Source organism: Aquarana catesbeiana, linkage group LG03 (assembly GCF_042186555.1).
Source record: "Aquarana catesbeiana isolate 2022-GZ linkage group LG03, ASM4218655v1, whole genome shotgun sequence".
In the NCBI taxonomy this organism is placed as follows: Eukaryota; Metazoa; Chordata; class Amphibia; order Anura; family Ranidae; genus Aquarana; species Aquarana catesbeiana.
Genome location: NC_133326.1, coordinates 473,683,372 through 473,702,255, shown reverse-complemented (window position 1 = coordinate 473,702,255; position 18,884 = coordinate 473,683,372). Strand labels below are relative to the sequence as shown.

Genomic DNA, 18,884 nt, shown 5'->3' with positions numbered 1-18,884 from the left:
CTATCCCTATTGCACAGCTATTTTGTAATAGGATTATTTTTTTATAAGATTTTTTTCCATATACGTTCATGGGGCTGCTTATATCAGCAGATACTTTTCTCTGATTACCAACTGTAAATATTGTGATGTGCTACCCAAGAGAGATGAGATACTATCATCACCCAGCAGAATGAGACCAACAGTACAACACCATACCATCAGCTACTAGTATTCTAAATAAAAGTACCCATTAAAATCACAAAACTATTTTTCTTTCAGAAAACATAGTAAGGGCTAGGTTGTTAATCTATTCACCCAGTATCCTTCACTTTTAATACCCTTGCAGTAGAGTTAGATATTAGTATAAAAATATAATTTGTTTGTAGGTGACACATTTAAATACCAACTTACTTTGAAGCAAGACTACAAAACATTCTGGGATGTTTGCCATACTGTATAAAATCATGGAACATTTTAAAATCGCATTTTCTTACATATAATTAAAATTAATAAATATAATTGCCATCCCTATCCAACACCCATGAATCTTGGCAGTCACCAATGAGATGTTAATGCCAAAGACATGTCTCATTTGTTCTTCATATCAAATATATATCAAATATGGTATTACAATATAATATTAGTCTAATATTTTTGCAGCAGTATAACAACAATCTATCGCAATGCTTTTTCATTTACATAAACTGTTAAACTTGGCAGAATTTTAAATGTGAGGTATAAACACAATCCGTGTACAGTAAATTCAGGTTTTACAGCCTTTTTCAGAATTCAAACTTTGTCAGTACTACATTTGTCCATAGTCACAAAAATTTACTATGTAATCATTAGGGATGGGCCGAACACCCCCCCCCCCCCGTTCGGTTCACACCAGAACATGCGAACAGGCAAAAAATTTGTTCGAACACGCGAACACTGTTAAAGTCTATGGGACACGAACATGAAAAATCAAAAGTGCTAATTTTAAAGGCTTATATGCATGGTATTGTCTTACAAAGTGTTTGGGGACCTGGGACCTGCCCCAGGGGACATGTATCAATGCAAAAAAAGTTTTCAAAACGGACGTTTTTTCGGGAGCAGTGATTTTAATAATGCTTAAAGTGAAACAATAAAAGTGTAATATTTCTTTAAATTTCATACCTGGGGGGTGTCTATAGTATGCCTGTAATGTTTCCCGTGTTTAGAACAGTCTGATAGCAAAATGACATTTCTAAAGGAAAAAAAGTAATTTAAAACTACACGCGGATAATTTAAAAAAAATTTTTTAAAAAAATGCGTGGGGGTCCCCCCAAATTCCATACCAGGTGCTTCAGGTCTGGTATGAATATTAAGGGAACCCCACGCCAAAATTTAAAAAAAAAATGGTGTGGGGGTCCCCCTCAAAATCCATACCAGACCCTTCAGGTCTAGTATGGATTTTAAGGGGAACCCCGCACCAAATTTTTTTTTAAAAATGGCGTGGAGTCCCCCCAAAAATCAATACCAGACCCTTATCCGAGCACGCAACATGGCAGGCTGCAGGAAAAGAGGGGGGATGAGAGAGCGCCCCCCTCCTGAACTGTACCAGGCCACATGCCCTCAACATTGGGAGGATGCTTTGGGGTAGCCCCCCCAAAGCACCTTCACATAACGGGTGATCCCGCCCCCCTCTGACAACACGGGGAAAGCCATAAGGAAGTCCTCGTGCTTCAGAGGGGGTGGAGTCACTGGGTGGCCCCGCCATCCGTTATATAAAAGCTGTCACCTGAACAGAAACGTTACACAGCGGGAGACTCCCATTGAGCGCAGATCGGAGGACAAAGTGGAGAAGAAGGAGCCGGAGGATGATGCCGGACAAGAAGACCGGAGGAAGAAGCGGAGGAAGATAGAGGAAGAAGCGGGGGAAGAACAAGATGGAGGAAGTAGAAGAACACCGAAGGAAGACCAGAAGAAGATGGAAGAAGGAGCGGGGAAAGAAGAAGACAATAAAGGAGTTGTCAAAAACCATCTATTGTCTTTTTTTTTACATTTTTGACACTTTTTTTGTGAAATGGTAGGGGTACATTTGTACTCCATTACCAATTCACACAGGGGGGGCGGGATCTGGGAGTCCCCTTGTTAAAGTGGGCTTCCAGATTCCGATAAGCACCCCGCCTGCAGACCGCCACAACCACCGGGCAAGGGTTGTGGGGATGAGGCCCATCTCCCCATCAAAATGAGGACAAGGTGCTTTGGGGGGCTACCCCAAAGCACCCTCCCAATGTTGAGGGCATGTGGCCTGGTATGGTTCAGGAGGGAGGGCGCTCTCTCACCCCCCTCTTTTCCTGCGGCCTGCCAGGTTTGCGTGCTCGGATAAGGGACTGGTATGGATTTTTGGAGGGACCCCACGCTATATTTTTTTTAATTTTGGTGCGGAGTTCTCCTTAAAATCCATACCCAGGTCTGGTATGGATTTTGAGGGGGACCCCCACTCCATTTTTTAAAAAATTTTGGTGAAGGGTTCTCCTTAATATCCATACCAGACCTTAAGGGCCTGGTATGGAATTTGGGGGGACCCCCACGCATTTTTTTAAAAATTTTGGCTCGGGGTTCCCCTGTGGGAGAATCCCATGCCATTTGTATCAATGAACTTTTATGTGTATTGCCGGACTGACAATTCATTATAGCCGCGAGTAGTTTTAAATGACTTTTTTTCCCTTAGAAATGTAATTTTGCTGTCAGACTGTTCAAAACACGAGAAACATGCGCCACTTTACAGGCATACTATAGGCACCCCCCAGGTACAAAATTTAAAGGAATATTACACTTTTATTTTGACGCTTTAAGCATTATTAAAATCACTGCTCCCGAAAAAACTGACGTTTTTAAAACTTTTTTTGCATTGATACATGTCCCCTGGGGCAGGACCCAGGTTCCCAAACACTTTTTATGACAATAACTTGCATATTAACCTTTAAAATTAGCACTTTTGATTTCTCCCATAGACTTTTAAAGGGTGTTTCGCGGCTTTCGAACACCCCAAATTGTTCGCTATTTGGCGAACGGGCGAACAGGCAATGTTTGAGTCGAACTCACATTCGACCCGAACATAAAGCCCATCCCTAGTCATCATTTTACAACCAAAGCACATTCACACAACTATATCTAAACAATACCAGTTTTATGGTGGATAATAGAAGTCGAGAGCTTTGCCTTAAAATAAATATATTGTGGGTTTTATGTATATTTTATAAAATATGGCTGCAAGTTCAGTTAAAATATACAAATGATATTTATATTAGCAGTAAATTGATTAACTTTTTGGTTTTCATCTGATTTGATTCATTCAACCTAATTGCAAACTAGATTTGTGCACTTACCCAACTTGTGCAGTTATCCAAATTTCTGTAACTAACCATATCTCTAAGTTAAGATACATTTAGAGGCTTCAAAAAATGCCCAATGGCTTGAGGAATCAAGATCCTGGGTAACCATTTGACTTTCATGTACTTCAACCCCTTCATGAACAGAAGTTTATAAGTCCACACCAAAATCCCAGTAAGCATTAATTAATTTGACAGTAAAAACACTTTGTTTATCTAAATATGTTTACATTGTTTTTTAAAAACATAAAACGTTTTATTTGGCATGCTGTTTTATTGAATACCTTGTTCATGTTTTTATTATGAGCTGATACTGTAGCTGGACAAAAATGTGATTAAATACACTTTTGGTATTTTATATAAAACAGTTTTTACTCAAACCTAATTTTTTTCAGTTTATTTTTTTTTTACACACTATACTATTTTCTAACACTGCATGTCTTCCTCTGTGCACTCCCTATGCTCAGAGAGGGAGAGAGAGACACACACACAAACTATGCAATCTGCAAGCTGGAAAAGATAAAGTGATCACCATGCTTGGTTGTCATGATAATCATATGATGAAGAACTGTGGAGATGGTTATTAACTGACAGTCTGAGACCTGCAGCTATCAATGCAAGAGAATTCACAGAACTAAGAAGACACCCATTTTCAAACTCCTAGTTCACTGCAGCAATGTAGATGGTTCAGATTTACTAACCATATAGCGTTTAGAATAACAGAGGAAGCAGCATCTTCCAACAGTCTTCACTTTTTCACTGTACATTCCATACTCATGATATAACAAAACTTGTATCCACTCCAAATACATAACTATAACTGATTAAAGAAGGGTCATGCTCAAGTATGCATTTAATCAGCTTATCCTCAGAATTGTTTCCAGGAAGGCTCTACCCGGTGCAGACACTTTGAAATAAGGAGTATCAGATACTGAAAACAGGTAAAATAAAACCAGGCCTCAAAGCCAGGGATATGAGCCAATACATAAAACTGGGCAGCCAAAGTTACAGATCCTGGAATCTTTACTTCTCTATAATTCTCTGGTTATAAGGGACATTTCACATCAGCATGGTCTGCTGTTGTCTGTCAAACTTGTGGGCTGAATGGCCTACCCAATGTACTACAACAGATCAAAAATCATGCATGTAGAATTTCTGGCAGCTTAGAGTACTGCAATGGGTGGTAGTGCATTGCCACATGTTGCACTACATTACAATGCAATTGTGATTGGAAAGTGCATCAGAGGGCCATTCAGAAGTAATGGCACTGCAGTGCACTAATTACACACCTCACTGATGTGAATGGGCCCTAATACAGGTGGGCATTCAGAAGAAATACATTGGGTTGACAGCAATAGAGCAAGAACATGTGAGATGCCAGATGAAAGCCTGTGCACTGTAGACACAACTGGTCTTTTAGAATACTGTGTGGAACTGTCATCAGTCTGCAGGGGTATGTAGTAATAAGTTGTAGTATTAAGCACAAAGCAAGCAGTAAGTCCAAATACTTCTCATGTTGAATTATGAGTCATTTGCTTTATGTAAACGGGTCATTTGACTCTCTTACCAATCAACTTCTGTAAGGAACACAGTTCCCCAGTTCCCCGCTACTCTTGAGCTGTACAACCCATTGTCAGTGACTGGAAGTAAATGTGAGAATAGTGAAGAGCCCAGTAAAGGGGGAGTATGGCCAAACACTTACAGCATGCCCTTACATCACAGAAAAACAATAGCAAATGTACAAAAGTATACAATAAAGCCAATGACTCTTCTGTGCACAGGCAAAGAAAAAGACATTCTATGCTTCTGGGCTGAGAAAAGAAGGCCATCTTTTGTCTCATCTGCATATTGCATTGCCATGCTTTCACTTGCACTTTGTTGAATATACTTTAGTATAGGATGTGTAGTATTTAATATATAGACTGTTTGCGGATTACTCAAATTGTAATGCTTGTTACTTAAACCCTTGTGTTAGTAATAATTGTTCCACTGATAGATGCTGATTTCTTTTTTTTTGCAGTGTGTGCCGAACTTACATATACTGTACATGTTCGCAAAAATGCATTCATTCTGTAGGTGCACCAATTTTTATAAATGAGATGAAATGAGTCCATAATGTGCATGGTTTTATTAATGACAACAATTCAGTAATTGTTTGTAAAAAATAAAGTTTAGACTATAAAGGACAATATTGATTTGGCTAATTTAGGAACCCTTAACATACACTATATTGCCAAAAGTATTGGGAACCTCGCCCTTAGGAACTTTAATGACATCCCAGTCTTAGTGCATAGGGTTCATTATTTTATTATGTTTGCCCATGCTTTGTAGCTATAACAGCTTAAACTCTTCTGGGAAGGCTGTCCACAAGGTTTAGAAGTATGTTTATGGGAATGTTTGACCATTCTTCTAAAAGCGCATTTGAGAAGTCAGGCAATGATGTTCAATGAGGAGGCCTAGCTCACAGTCTCTTCTCTAATTTATCCCAAAGGTGTTCTATTGGGTTGAGGTCAGGACTCTGTGCAGACCAGTCAAGTTCCTCCACCTCAAACTCGCTCATCCACACTATATTGCCTAAAGTATTGGGCCACCCCTCCAAATCATTTGGGGGAGGGGGGATTATGATGTGGGGTTGTTGCTTGGCCCCTCGGTTCCAGTGAAGGGATCTCTTAAGGCGTCCACCTACCAAAACATTTTGGACAATTTCATGCTTCCAACTTTGTTTGGGGATGGCCCCTTCCTGTTCCAATATGACTGTGCACCAGTGCACAAAGCAAGGTCCATAAAGACATGGATGAGCGAGTTTGAGGTGAAGGAACTTGACTGGTCTGCACAGAGTCCTGACCTTAACCCGATAGAACACCTTTGGGACGAATTTGAGCAGAGACTGCGAGTCAGGCCTTCTCATTTAATATCAGTGCCTGACCTCACAATTGCGCTTCTGGAAGAATGGTCAAACATTCTGACTCCTAAACCTATTGGACAGCCTTTCCAGAAGAGTTGAAGCTGTTATAGCTGCAAAGGGTGAGCCAACTCAATAATGAACCCTACAGACTAAGACTGGGATGCCATCAAGTTCATGTGCCTGTAAAGGCAGGCAACCCAATACTTTTGGCAATATAGCGTAACTTATAATTAATATGTTCAGGATAAAGCCTTGTCCTCAAATACTTTAATTGTAATTAGGGATGAGGTTCTGGTTCACTGCAACCATGGGTTCACTTCAGGTACCCAAAATTCCTATCAAATTATGAACTTAGAGCTAAAATTTAAACTTACTTAAAAAAAAAATAAGGAACTCCCCTGATACAATTCATAGCTTTTGCCCCTAGTAAAAATAGTCACAAAAGCCAATAATCCGAAAGAATTAATAACTCAGCCCCCTTTCTATAAAGGGTGGGCTCTCAGCAGCCATATTGCTAAAAATTGTTGGAGCTGTTTATTCTTTATTTTTGTTTTTTTAGCAGCTTCCTGCACAGTCTATAGTAATATGATGGCTTGGCGGGAGCTCCCTGGTTCCAGGAGGAAGTCATATGGCATCATCCCAGTCATGTGCCTCAGCTTGATCTGTTATCAGCTGTATCCATTGGACACAGCGGACAACAGATCAGTGTATCAGGCTGGCCTCAGTATCATGTGATTGCTGTGGCCAAGCTCAACGATCACATAACAGTTGTACACAATGAATGGCTTTCATTCATAACCATTCATTGTGTACTATTTTGTTGATCTCTATGGTGATTGGTCACATTGATCACATGGTACAGACAGGGCCAATCGTAGCATACTGTACCATGTAATAGCTGTGGCCAATCACAGCTATCCCAGTAGTACATAATGCCTATCAGTAGATGCCATTTATAAAACATATTGCTTATAACAGTGTTCATCACTGTTTTAAAAAATCATAGTATCAGTGTAGTACAATGTCACTATGGTAACATTGCACTGCTCTGGTCACAGTATGTATATATATATATATATATATATATATATATATATATATATATATATATATATATATACACACTGTATCTCACAAAAGTGAGTACACTCCTCACATTTTTGTAAATATTTTATTATATCTTTTCATGTGACAACGCTGAAGAAATGACACTTTGCTACAATGTAAAGTAGTGAGTGTACAGCTTGTATAACCATGTAAATTTGCTGTCCCCTCAAAATAGCTTAATACACAGCCATTAATGTCTAAACCTCTGGCAACAAAAGTGAGTACACCCCTAAGTGAAAATTTGGTGTTATCACTTTCACTCTCTCATACTGGTCACTGGAAGTTCAACATGGCACCTCATGGCAAAGAATTCTCTGAGGATCTGAAAAAAAAATAATTGTTGCTCTACATAAAGATGGCCTAGGCTATAAGAAGATTGCCAAGACCCTGAAACTGAGCTGCAGCACGGTGGCCAAGACAATACAGCGGTTTAATAGGACAGGTTGCACTCAGAACAGGCCTCGCCATGGTCGACCAAAGAAGTTGAGTGCACATGCTCCACGTAATATCCAGAAGTTGTCTTTGGGAAATAAATGTATGAGTGCTGCCAGTATTGCAGCAGAGGTTGAAGAGGTAGGGGGTCAGTCTGTCAGTGCTCAGACCGTACGCCGCACACTGCATCAAATTGCTCTGCATGGCTGTCGTCCCAGAAGGAAACCTTTTCTAAAGATGATGCACAAGAAAGCCTGCAAACAGTTTACTGAAGACAAGCAGACTAAGGACAGAGATTACTGGAACCAGGTCCTGTGGTCTGATGAGACTAAGATAAACTTATTTGGTTCAGATGGTGTCAAGCGCATGTGGCGGCAACCAGGTGAGGAGTACAAAGACAAGTGCATATTGCCTACAGTGAAGCATGGTGGTGGGAGTGTCATGGTCTGGGGCTGCATGAGTGCTGCTGGCATTGGGGAGCTACAGTTCATTGAGGGAACCATGAATTCCAACATGTACTGTGACATACTGAACCAGAGCATGATCCCCTCCCTTCATAGACTTGGCCGCAGGGCAGTATTCCAACGACCCCAAGCACACCTCCAAGATGACCACTGCCTTGCTAAAGAGGTTGAGGGTAAAAGTGATGGACTGGCCAAGCATGTCTTTGAACCTAAACCCTATTGAGCATCCGAGGGGCATCCTCAAATAGAAGTTGGAGGAGTGCAAGGTCTCTAACATCCACCAGCTTCGTGATGTCATTATGGAGGAGTGGAAGAGGACTCCCATGGCAACCTGTGAAGCTCTGGTGAACTCCATGCCCAAGAGGGTTAAGGCAGTGCTGGAAAATAATGGTGGCCACACAAAATATTGACACTTTGGGCCCAATTTGGACATTTTCACTTAGAGGTGTACTCACTTTTGTTGTCAGCGGTTTAGACATTAATAGCTGTGTGTTTAGTTATTTTGAGGGGACAGCAAATTTATCAACAGAAAGAGGAGACAAGGGAGTCCCCAGAAAGCAAAAAAGGGGAATGGTCAACTACGGCTTATGGTACAAAAATGCAAAAAGGCTTTATTAAGGGTAGGGGGGGTGGGGGTATTTACATATACAAAAAATTCCAAATATATGTAGGATAAACAATGTATCTAAATAACACAGTCCGTCTCACTACACTAAACCAAAATTAAAAACCATGCTGCAACATTGATGAATAAAACTGCAGAGCGTGCCTGCAGGCCAAAAACGCATGCAGTGTCCATTTGAATCCAAAGAAAAAAGTATTGCACCAAACATTACATGGAGTAAGCTACTGATGGGATATCAAGTCTTATGTGGTCTAGTATTAACTGTGCATCAGATTGAGCAGTACTGAGAAAAAAAAAAAAAAAAACCCACATATATCCACATAGACAGGACCTTACATAGCTGAATTAGGTGGGGTTTTTTAAAAAAAAACCTCTATTAGAAGGAAATCCTCCACAAGCAGCTTCCAACCTCAGTGCACTAAATGTGTGTTTACACCAGTTGTTTTGGAAATGGAAAGACCAGCGTTCCTGTTACTAGGTATGTCCAGTGCACAAACACTATTTCCTCAATGCAGCATAAAAGGAGCAAAGGACAAACCACTCCAAAGAAAGGGCTTAGTCTCTTTTCCAATCTAGACCAGGATGATATTTTCACAGTTCATCAGTTTCAAGTGTGTCAATCCATGCAGGAGGGTGAATGGCAAACAGATGCAAAGACTATTGATAAGCAGGTAAGGAGGGAAAGAGAAACTGCCCATTGGGCTCTCACCTCTTTCAAGTACTGGGGATGTCCTCAGACTCTGCTGTCTTGCTGTTTGGCATGGAGCGGCTCACAGTCAGTTCAGAGCAACATTCAGTGTGTAGTCACAGCACACCATTCTCCTCAATAGTAGACACTGCAGACTGTGTGATCACATGACCGGTCACATGGTTAGGAAGAGACCAGGAACCAGGAACTTTGCATTCAATTGCTGATGCGGAATTAGCTTGTGAAGTATGGTGCTGTATGCAAATCACAGGGAAACCCTTTTACATTGCTGGAAAAGGAAGCATGTTGAAGGCCTGCTGACAAGCCCTGCAGGGGCTGCGTTGACGTTTCGTACGCCTCCGCGTACTTCTTCAGAACAATTTGGCATTGAATTAAGGTTGATTTAAATAGGGAACACTGTCCAATCAGATCAAACCATGCCAAATAGCTATTTTCTGCCATCTTGTGGTCACATCAGGTAATGCAGTGGAAAAAAGGTGCCAATCAGTTGCTCAAACAAAAAAGTACTTATTTGCAAGGGGGGAGAAAGAAATACAATCTCACATATCACCAGGCATCAAGTAAAGAGCGCAATAGACATTGTAATAAATTTCCTCATAAGGTGGAATGGCCCTCATGGTCAGAAATAAATTCTATCAAAAACAGCCAAAACAAGAGATCAGCCGGGGAGCCTTTATAAAACACTTCAAACCTAATGTTTATGGTTCAAGAAAGACACTCAGGCTTAGTTCGTGGTTCAAGCCATTAGGTTGAAGAGTACCAAGCCTGAATATCCATTTTTTCTCTTTGCGTAGGAGTACCCTGTCAAAGTCACCCCTACGGTCTGTCAGAGAAAGGGCATAAAAGCCCTTTACCCTCAGACCTGTGGTTTTGCCCTGATGAAAATCCAAAAAGTGTTGAGCCACTGAAGTTTCTTCCTTTAGCCTGATACTCTTCAGGTGTTCCCCGAATCTAACACGCAGCTGTCTCTTAGTTTTGCCTACATACAATTTATGACATGGGCATTCGAGAACATAGAGTATTCTAATTGTGGCACAGTTAATGAAAGACCGAATCTCAAATTGTTGACTACCATCCGAATTTCTAAAGGTTTTTGAGCGGTCCACATACTTACATGTGCCACAGTGGCCACACAAAAACATGCCGTTGACCCGAGGCATATCAGTGAGCCAACTTCTTTGATGGGAGTGGGGGTGGAGCCGCCAGTGCAAGACGACCTAAAACCCTTATTCAAGGAACACAAAAAATTAATTATTAAATCCCTGAATAGAAAATGGGACATTTTGTCACTTGAGTCTTATATAGAAAGGGGTATTGTCCCACGGGGACTAAGGGAGAGGGTAGTGCCGGATACCCACCTTCATACTGAGAAATTCCTAACTAAGTGGAAAGAACAATGTATTAAACATGGCCTGGAAGTAATGCGGTTGATTGTAGAGGAGGAGAAAGATCAATTGACCTCGTTACAGATCCAGATTCAAGAGACTAGTGAAAAGCTTGAGCCATTGAAGGATAATCCTGATTTTGAGAGACTCAACGATTTCCTCAAGAAGGAAGTCGATAGAACTCAAAAAAACTTAAAATTACCAAACACAACAAATTTAAGAGGGATTTAGATGACTGGGCAAAAGGGGAAATTTTTGACCTGTCAGTAAGGGGAAGCAGAAGTAGATCGCGGAATCGTAGATTCCCCTCTTGCTCTGATACAGAGACAGGTGCCCAGTCTTCTGGTAGTGAAGACGAAACACGCCATACCGTGTCTTTTTTAGACAAAGACCTACTGGACCAGCAGAAATCTCCCCCGTCCAGGGGTATACTAAAGGGAGGCAAACAAGGGACAACAGGAGGAGGAGGGAATCGAGGAAAAGGAAGACAAGGAAGGAAGGAAGGAAGGGGGGACCCAATAGGAACAGAGCGGACAACGACTCGGAGCCAAAAACGCCCCAGCTAAATGCACTCCATTTGAATGACCCAGTAGAAGATTTTAAAATCATTAATCTCTCTGATTTTCAATTGGAGAAACGACATATTGATTTATTAAGCAAGGGTCTATCCTTTTCCCCTACTACGAGTATGGACCACTTTGGGGTATATAAGGACCTCTGCCTTTTTTTGAGGAAAGTATACCTCAAGGAGATCTATTCTGACAAAACTCCCCTAAATGATCTACAGCTAGATACCAGAGAAACTGAGGCCCTAGAATCATTAATGATATTGATGGAAGAAGGAGGCCAGTCCTCTGGTGAGGAGGAAGCTCCAGAGATGTCGGGGTGGAAAAGAGATCCCAAATTAAAGATCCGTTCAACCAAAATGCCTTTATTTCGGAAGAACAAATGGCTTGGGGTGTCCCTCTACCTTGTTGAGGAGGACCTCAAAAAATTAAATTGGGAAACCATCATGGGTGATAACCTCACATATGAGGAAAGGAAGGCATTAAAAGAGCTTAGGGAAGCGGACCAAGTGATTATCAAAAAGAGTGATAAAGGAGGTAATGTCGTCCTCCTCTCGGTGGATTTTTACGAGGGGGAGGTACGACGACTCCTAAATGATGAATCTACCTATAAAAGACTACACCATGATCCATTCCAGGACCTGGTGGAACTTATTAATGAGAAATTACAATGGGCATTTGAGGCCAATTTAATTTCTAAAAAGGAATTGGAATTCTTGAGAGTGGTGGACTTCAATAAACCAACATTTTATATAATCCCTAAGGTCCATAAAAATAGAAAGGCCCCTCCAGGAAGACCTATTGTCTCCGCCATTCGTGGTCCCCTGGAGAGACTGGGGAAATATATAGATTCCTTAATCAAGGACATGGTCTTGTCTTTGACTTCGTACGTACGTGACACAGGGGACGTATTGAATAAGATTAGTGCATTAGAATTCCCGGAGGGTGCCCTACTCGTGGGGATCGATGTGGAGTCGCTTTACACATCTATTCCCCACGAGTGGGGCATTTTGGCGGTATATCACTTCCTAGAGAAACACTTCGCAGAAATGGGAGCCCAAAATGAATTCATCATTGATCTCCTAGAGCTTGCACTCAAGCACAACTTTTTCCAGTTCTCTGGGTCTAACTATCAGCAGCTGCGTGGCACCTCTATGGGAGCCCCATGGGCCCCGGCCTATGCGTGTCTGCACCTGGGCTGGTGGGAGGAGGAGAAAGTTTATGCCTCATCGATGTACCTCGGCCATGCATGCTGCTGGCTGAGGTACATCGATGATGTCCTGATGGTATGGGCAGGGACTTCAGATGAACTGGAGGTGTTTATGGCAGAGCTAGAAAACAACACTAGAAATATACATCTAACTTATACTGCGGATCCCCATCAACTCTCCTTCCTGGACCTATCTATCCGACTTGAGGGTGGTAGGTTGATTACTAGTACTTTCCGAAAGGAAACAGCCGCAAATACATTACTACAGGCGGATAGCCACCACCCCAAGTCTCTGATACATGGGATCCCGGTTGGACAGTTCATGAGAATCTGCAGAAATTGCTCTACTGAGGAGGACTACTTTTCCGAATCTAAACAACTCTACCAGAGATTCAGGGAAAGGGGATACCCCCACCGTACCCTCAAGCGAGCAATGAGCATCGCAGGACATAAGAGGAGAGCTGACCTCCTCTTACCCCAGAAAAAGACACAACAGGAGACTTAGGGACTGGTGAGATTTATCACCCCCTATGGGTCCCAGTGGCACCAGGTTAATACAATCCTCTCAAAACATTGGCACATACTGTTGCGGGCTGTTGGGTCGAGGCAAATGATCGGTGAGAGACCATCAATGGTTGCTAAACGAGCCCAAAACCTCAATGACATGCTGGTGCAATCTGAGTTTGTACGGCCCTCAAATAGAAGTTGGCTCACTGATATGCCTCGGGTCAACGGCATGTTTCCGTGTGGCCACTGTGGCACATGTAAGTATGTGGACCGCTCAAAAACCTTTAGAAATTCGGATGGTAGTCAACAATTTGAGATTCGGTCTTTCATTAACTGTGCCACAACTAGAATACTCTATGTTCTCGAATGCCCATGTCATAAATTGTATGTAGGCAAAACTAAGAGACAGCTGCGTGTTAGATTCGGGGAACACCTGAAGAGTATCAGGCTAAAGGAAGAAACTTCAGTGGCTCAACACTTTTTGGATTTTCATCAGGGCAAAACCACAGGTCTGAGGGTAAAGGGCCTTTATGCCCTTTCTCTGACAGACCGTAGGGGTGACTTTGACAGGGTACTCCTACGCAAAGAGAAAAAATGGATATTCAGGCTTGGTACTCTTCAACCTAATGGCTTGAACCACGAACTAAGCCTGAGTGTCTTTCTTGAACCATAAACATTAGGTTTGAAGTGTTTTATAAAGGCTCCCCGGCTGATCTCTTGTTTTGGCTGTTTTTGATAGAATTTATTTCTGACCATGAGGGCCATTCCACCTTATGAGGAAATTTATTACAATGTCTATTGCGCTCTTTACTTGATGCCTGGTGATATGTGAGATTGTATTTCTTTCTCCCCCCTTGCAAATAAGTACTTTTTTGTTTGAGCAACTGATTGGCACCTTTTTTCCACTGCATTACCTGATGTGACCACAAGATGGCAGAAAATAGCTATTTGGCATGGTTTGATCTGATTGGACAGTGTTCCCTATTTAAATCAACCTTAATTCAATGCCAAATTGTTCTGAAGAAGTACGCGGAGGCATACGAAACGTCAACGCAGCCCCTGCAGGGCTTGTCAGCAGGCCTTCAACATGCTTCCTTTTCCAGCAATGTAAAAGGGTTTCCCTGTGATTTGCATACAGCACCATAATTCACAAGCTAATTCCGCATCAGCAATTGAATGCAAAGTTCCTGGTTCCTGGTCTCTTCCTAACCATGTGACCGGTCATGTGATCACACAGTCTGCAGTGTCTACTATTGAGGAGAATGGTGTGCTGTGACTACACACTGAATGTTGCTCTGAACTGACTGTGAGCCGCTCCATGCCAAACAGCAAGACAGCAGAGTCTGAGGACATCCCCAGTACTTGAAAGAGGTGAGAGCCCAATGGGCAGTTTCTCTTTCCCTCCTTACCTGCTTATCAATAGTCTTTGCATCTGTTTGCCATTCACCCTCCTGCATGGATTGACACACTTGAAACTGATGAACTGTGAAAATATCATCCTGGTCTAGATTGGAAAAGAGACTAAGCCCTTTCTTTGGAGTGGTTTGTCCTTTGCTCCTTTTATGCTGCATTGAGGAAATAGTGTTTGTGCACTGGACATACCTAGTAACAGGAACGCTAGTCTTTCCATTTCCAAAACAACTGGTGTAAACACACATTTAGTGCACTGAGGTTGGAAGCTGCTTGTGGAGGATTTCCTTCTAATAGAGGTTTTTTTTAAAAAAACCCCACCTAATTCAGCTATGTAAGGTCCTGTCTATGTGGATATATGTGGGTTTTTTTTTTTCTCAGTACTGCTCAATCTGATGCACAGTTAATACTAGACCACATAAGACTTGATATCCCATCAGTAGCTTACTCCATGTAATGTTTGGTGCAATACTTTTTTCTTTGGATTCAAATGGACACTGCATGCATTTTTGGCCTGCAGGCACGCTCTGCAGTTTTATTCATCAATGTTGCAGCATGGTTTTTAATTTTGGTTTAGTGTAGTGAGACGGACTGTGTTATTTAGATACATTGTTTATCCTACATATATTTGGAATTTTTTGTATATGTAAATACCCCCACCCCCCCTACCCTTAATAAAGCCTTTTTGCATTTTTGTACCATAAGCCGTAGTTGACCATTCCCCTTTTTTGCTTTCTGGGGACTCCCTTGTCTCCTCTTTCTGTTGTTGATATAGTGCCATTGCTTTTAGGGCAGGTATCCCGTCACATATTGACGAATCGGCTGGTACTCCATTTGCTGTTTGCTACTTTGGTGAGTGTGGATTCAAGGTCTTTTTACCCCCCATTTTTTGCTGGACAGCAAATTTACACTGTTATACAAGCTGTATACTCACTACTTTACAATGTAGCAAAGTGTAATTTCTTCAGTGTTGTTACATGAAAAGATATAATAATATATTTACAAAAATGTGAGGGGTGTACTCACTTTTGTGAGATACTGTATATATATATATATATATATACTGTATATAAAAGACAAAAAATTGTTTAAAAAAATGTTAAAAATGTTTTTCTTTACCAGTCAGTATTTCTGATCACCACCACACCAAACATATGATGACGCTGTACTGCTCTGGTGACAGTATGTAAACAAAAATTGTGAAAAAAAATCTAATTTTATTTATTTTCTTAATTTTTTCAAAAACTTCAAAGAGTGTACCATGCCTCTTACTAAATACCTCAGACTGTCTACTTTCTGAGGCGTATTTGTACTATCTTGGCATTTTAGGGCCTCAAAAATGTATATAGTCAGTACATCAGAACTGATCGATTTTCATATGTACTGTATGTACCATAGCTTGTATACTCTATAACTTTCACGTAGACTAAAAGCATTTGACACAGTTCCCCATAAACGTTTACTGTACAAAATAAGGTGCGTTGGCATGGACCATAGGGTGAGTACATGGATTGAAAACTGGCTACAAGGGCGTGTTCAGAGGGTGGTGATAAATGGGGAGTACTCAGAATGGTCAGGGGTGGGTAGTGGGGTCCCCCAGGGTTCTGTGCTGGGACCAATCCTACTTAATTTGTTCATAAACGACCTGGAGGATGGGATAAACAGTTCCATCTCTGTATTTGCAGATGATACTAAGCTAAGCAGGGCAATAACTTCTCCGCAGGATGTGGAAATCTTGCAAAAAGACCTGAACAAATTAATGGGGTGGGCGACTACATGGCAAATGAGGTTCAATGTAGAAAAATGTAAAATAATGCATTTGGGTGTCAAAAATATGAATGCAATCTATACACTGGGGGGAGAACCTCTGGGGGAATCTAGGATGGAAAAGGACTTGGGGGTCCTAGTGGATGATAGGCTCAGCAATGGCATGCAATGCCAAGCTGCTGCTAATAAAGCAAACAGAATATTGGCATGCATTAAAAGGGGGATCAACTGCAGAGATAAAACGATAATTCTCCCGCTCTACAAGACTCTGGTCCGCCCGCACCTGGAGTATGCTGTCCAGTTCTGGGCACCAGTCCTCAGGAGGGACGTACTGGAAATGGAGCGAGTACAAAGAAGGGCAACAAAGCTAATAAAGGGTCTGGAGGATCTTAGTTATGAGGAAAGGTTGTGAGCACTGAACTTATTCTCTCTGGAGAAGAGACGCTTGAGAGGGGATATGATTTCAATTTACAAATACTGTACTGGTGACCCCACAATAGGGATAAAACTTTTTCGCAGAAGAGAGTTTAATAAGACTCGTGGCCACTCATTACAATTAGAAGAAAAGAGGTTTAACCTTAAACTACGTAGAGGGTTCTTTACTGTAAGAGCGGCAAGGATGTGGAATTCCCTTCCACAGGCGGTGGTCTCAGCGGGGAGCATTGATAGCTTCAAGAAACTATTAGATAATCACCTGAATGACCGCAATATACAGGGATATGTAATGTAATACTGACACGTAATCACACACATAGGTTGGACTTGATGGACTTGTGTCTTTTTTCAACCTCACCTACTATGTAACTAAATAATATGCAATAATGTGGGCTATTTTACCAAAGAAATGTAGCAGTATAAACGTTGGCCTAAATGTATAAAGAAAAATTACTTATTTGCAACATTTTATAACAGAAACTAAGAAAAAAGTGTTTTGTTTTGTTTTTTTAGCAAAAAATAAAAAAACCCAGCAGTGAATAAATACAACTAGAAGAAAGCTCTTTCTGTCTCAAAAAAAAAAATTAATTATAGTACAGTGTTGCATGGCCGAGTAATTCTCATTCAAAGTATGATAGCCCTGAAAGCTGAAAATTGGTCTGGGCAGGAAGGGGGTGAAAGTGTCTGGTATAAACGTGGTTCATTTTGGCACTGATACCTATCCTCATGGCAGCACACAGCTTCCCTTTGCCTTTTGTTTGACAATAACTTGCTTGTTAACCCTGCAAGTAGTCAGCATTGACAAACAAGATTCACTCCCATAGACTTCATGAACTGTAGCAGCATAATGTTTTCACCTAGGTTTCTCACACTTCTCATTAGCTTTCGTTATTGCCAGCTGGTCCCAATGTTTAAGGATTCTGAAGATATTGATCTGTTTAGCATATGATAGAAAGTAGCAGGAAATGTTTGTTTACCTTTATTTATTTATTTAATTCAATAGACCTGAAAATGTTAAAATCAATAACAAATGCAGAATTCCCTGTAGTACTCACCTCTCTTTTTCCAGGTTGGATGACATCTGTCACCTTTTAACCCACTTAAGTCAAGAAAGCTGCCATCTTAGCCTCTGTTTGATCTGCAACTGCCGAGGTGATGCACAAGTGATCAGTTATGACACCAGCCATTTTTGGTTTGATAGTTTGGTTGAGAGCAAAGCAAATGTGTCAGTTAGCATTCCTGGCATGCCAAGAATGTAACTGTTTACCACTGCTATGTGGCTGCATCAACTCTTCTCAATTTCATTGGTTCTGGGTTCTGCAGCTTTACTACTGTATTTTTGTTTTTGCTACCAGAAACTGGAATGTGTGGGGTAGATTTTCTTGTTTTGTTGGTTTTCTTGCTCAAATTCATAATCATTCCTTTGAACACAAGATTTTATTTAATTATAAAGAGAACATATTTCTTTAATTACCAGTGTATCCCTTCAAGACATTATTTTCTGTACTGTAACTAGATGTAAAGAGTTCAGCACACATTAAAAACTAAATATTCATTATTTTTTACATGAATAATTAACAGAATGTGTTCTCAGTTGCATTCTATTAAAGTGTTTGCATGTCACCTAATGATTTTTTTTAACTATTCCTGAAACACATTCCTGAACCACAGTATTTTATATTTAACTTTGCTATGCCCCCAACAGTTTACTGGTGCATATTATTAATAATTCCACATTACAAAATTGACAAAATGTTATTATATTTCACAATCACCACTTAGAATGCTATAAATGTACCTTTTCTTGACAATCCTTCTTGCTCAGTAAAAGCTTTCCTGATAAAGTACATTGTGTATGTGTACTTGTGCTGCAGCTTTAAAATAAATTGAAAAATTAAACGAATATCACTACCATACCTGAAGATCAGGCTATCTGAGACCTATCCTTGTTTGCCTGATTCTGATGGCCAAAGTTGACAGATATGGATAGCTCAGGATAGCCCTGACCACCTATATAATGTAGG

The 18,884-nt window shown here is 40.9% G+C and overlaps 1 protein-coding gene across 11 annotated transcripts in view; it reads right to left on the bottom strand.

Annotated features, from left to right (window-relative positions):
* LOC141132494 (protocadherin gamma-C5-like) overlaps nt 1–18,884 on the bottom strand; it is a 751,191-nt gene that overhangs the window by 380,227 nt on the left and 352,080 nt on the right. The gene's annotated exons all lie outside the window — the stretch shown is intronic.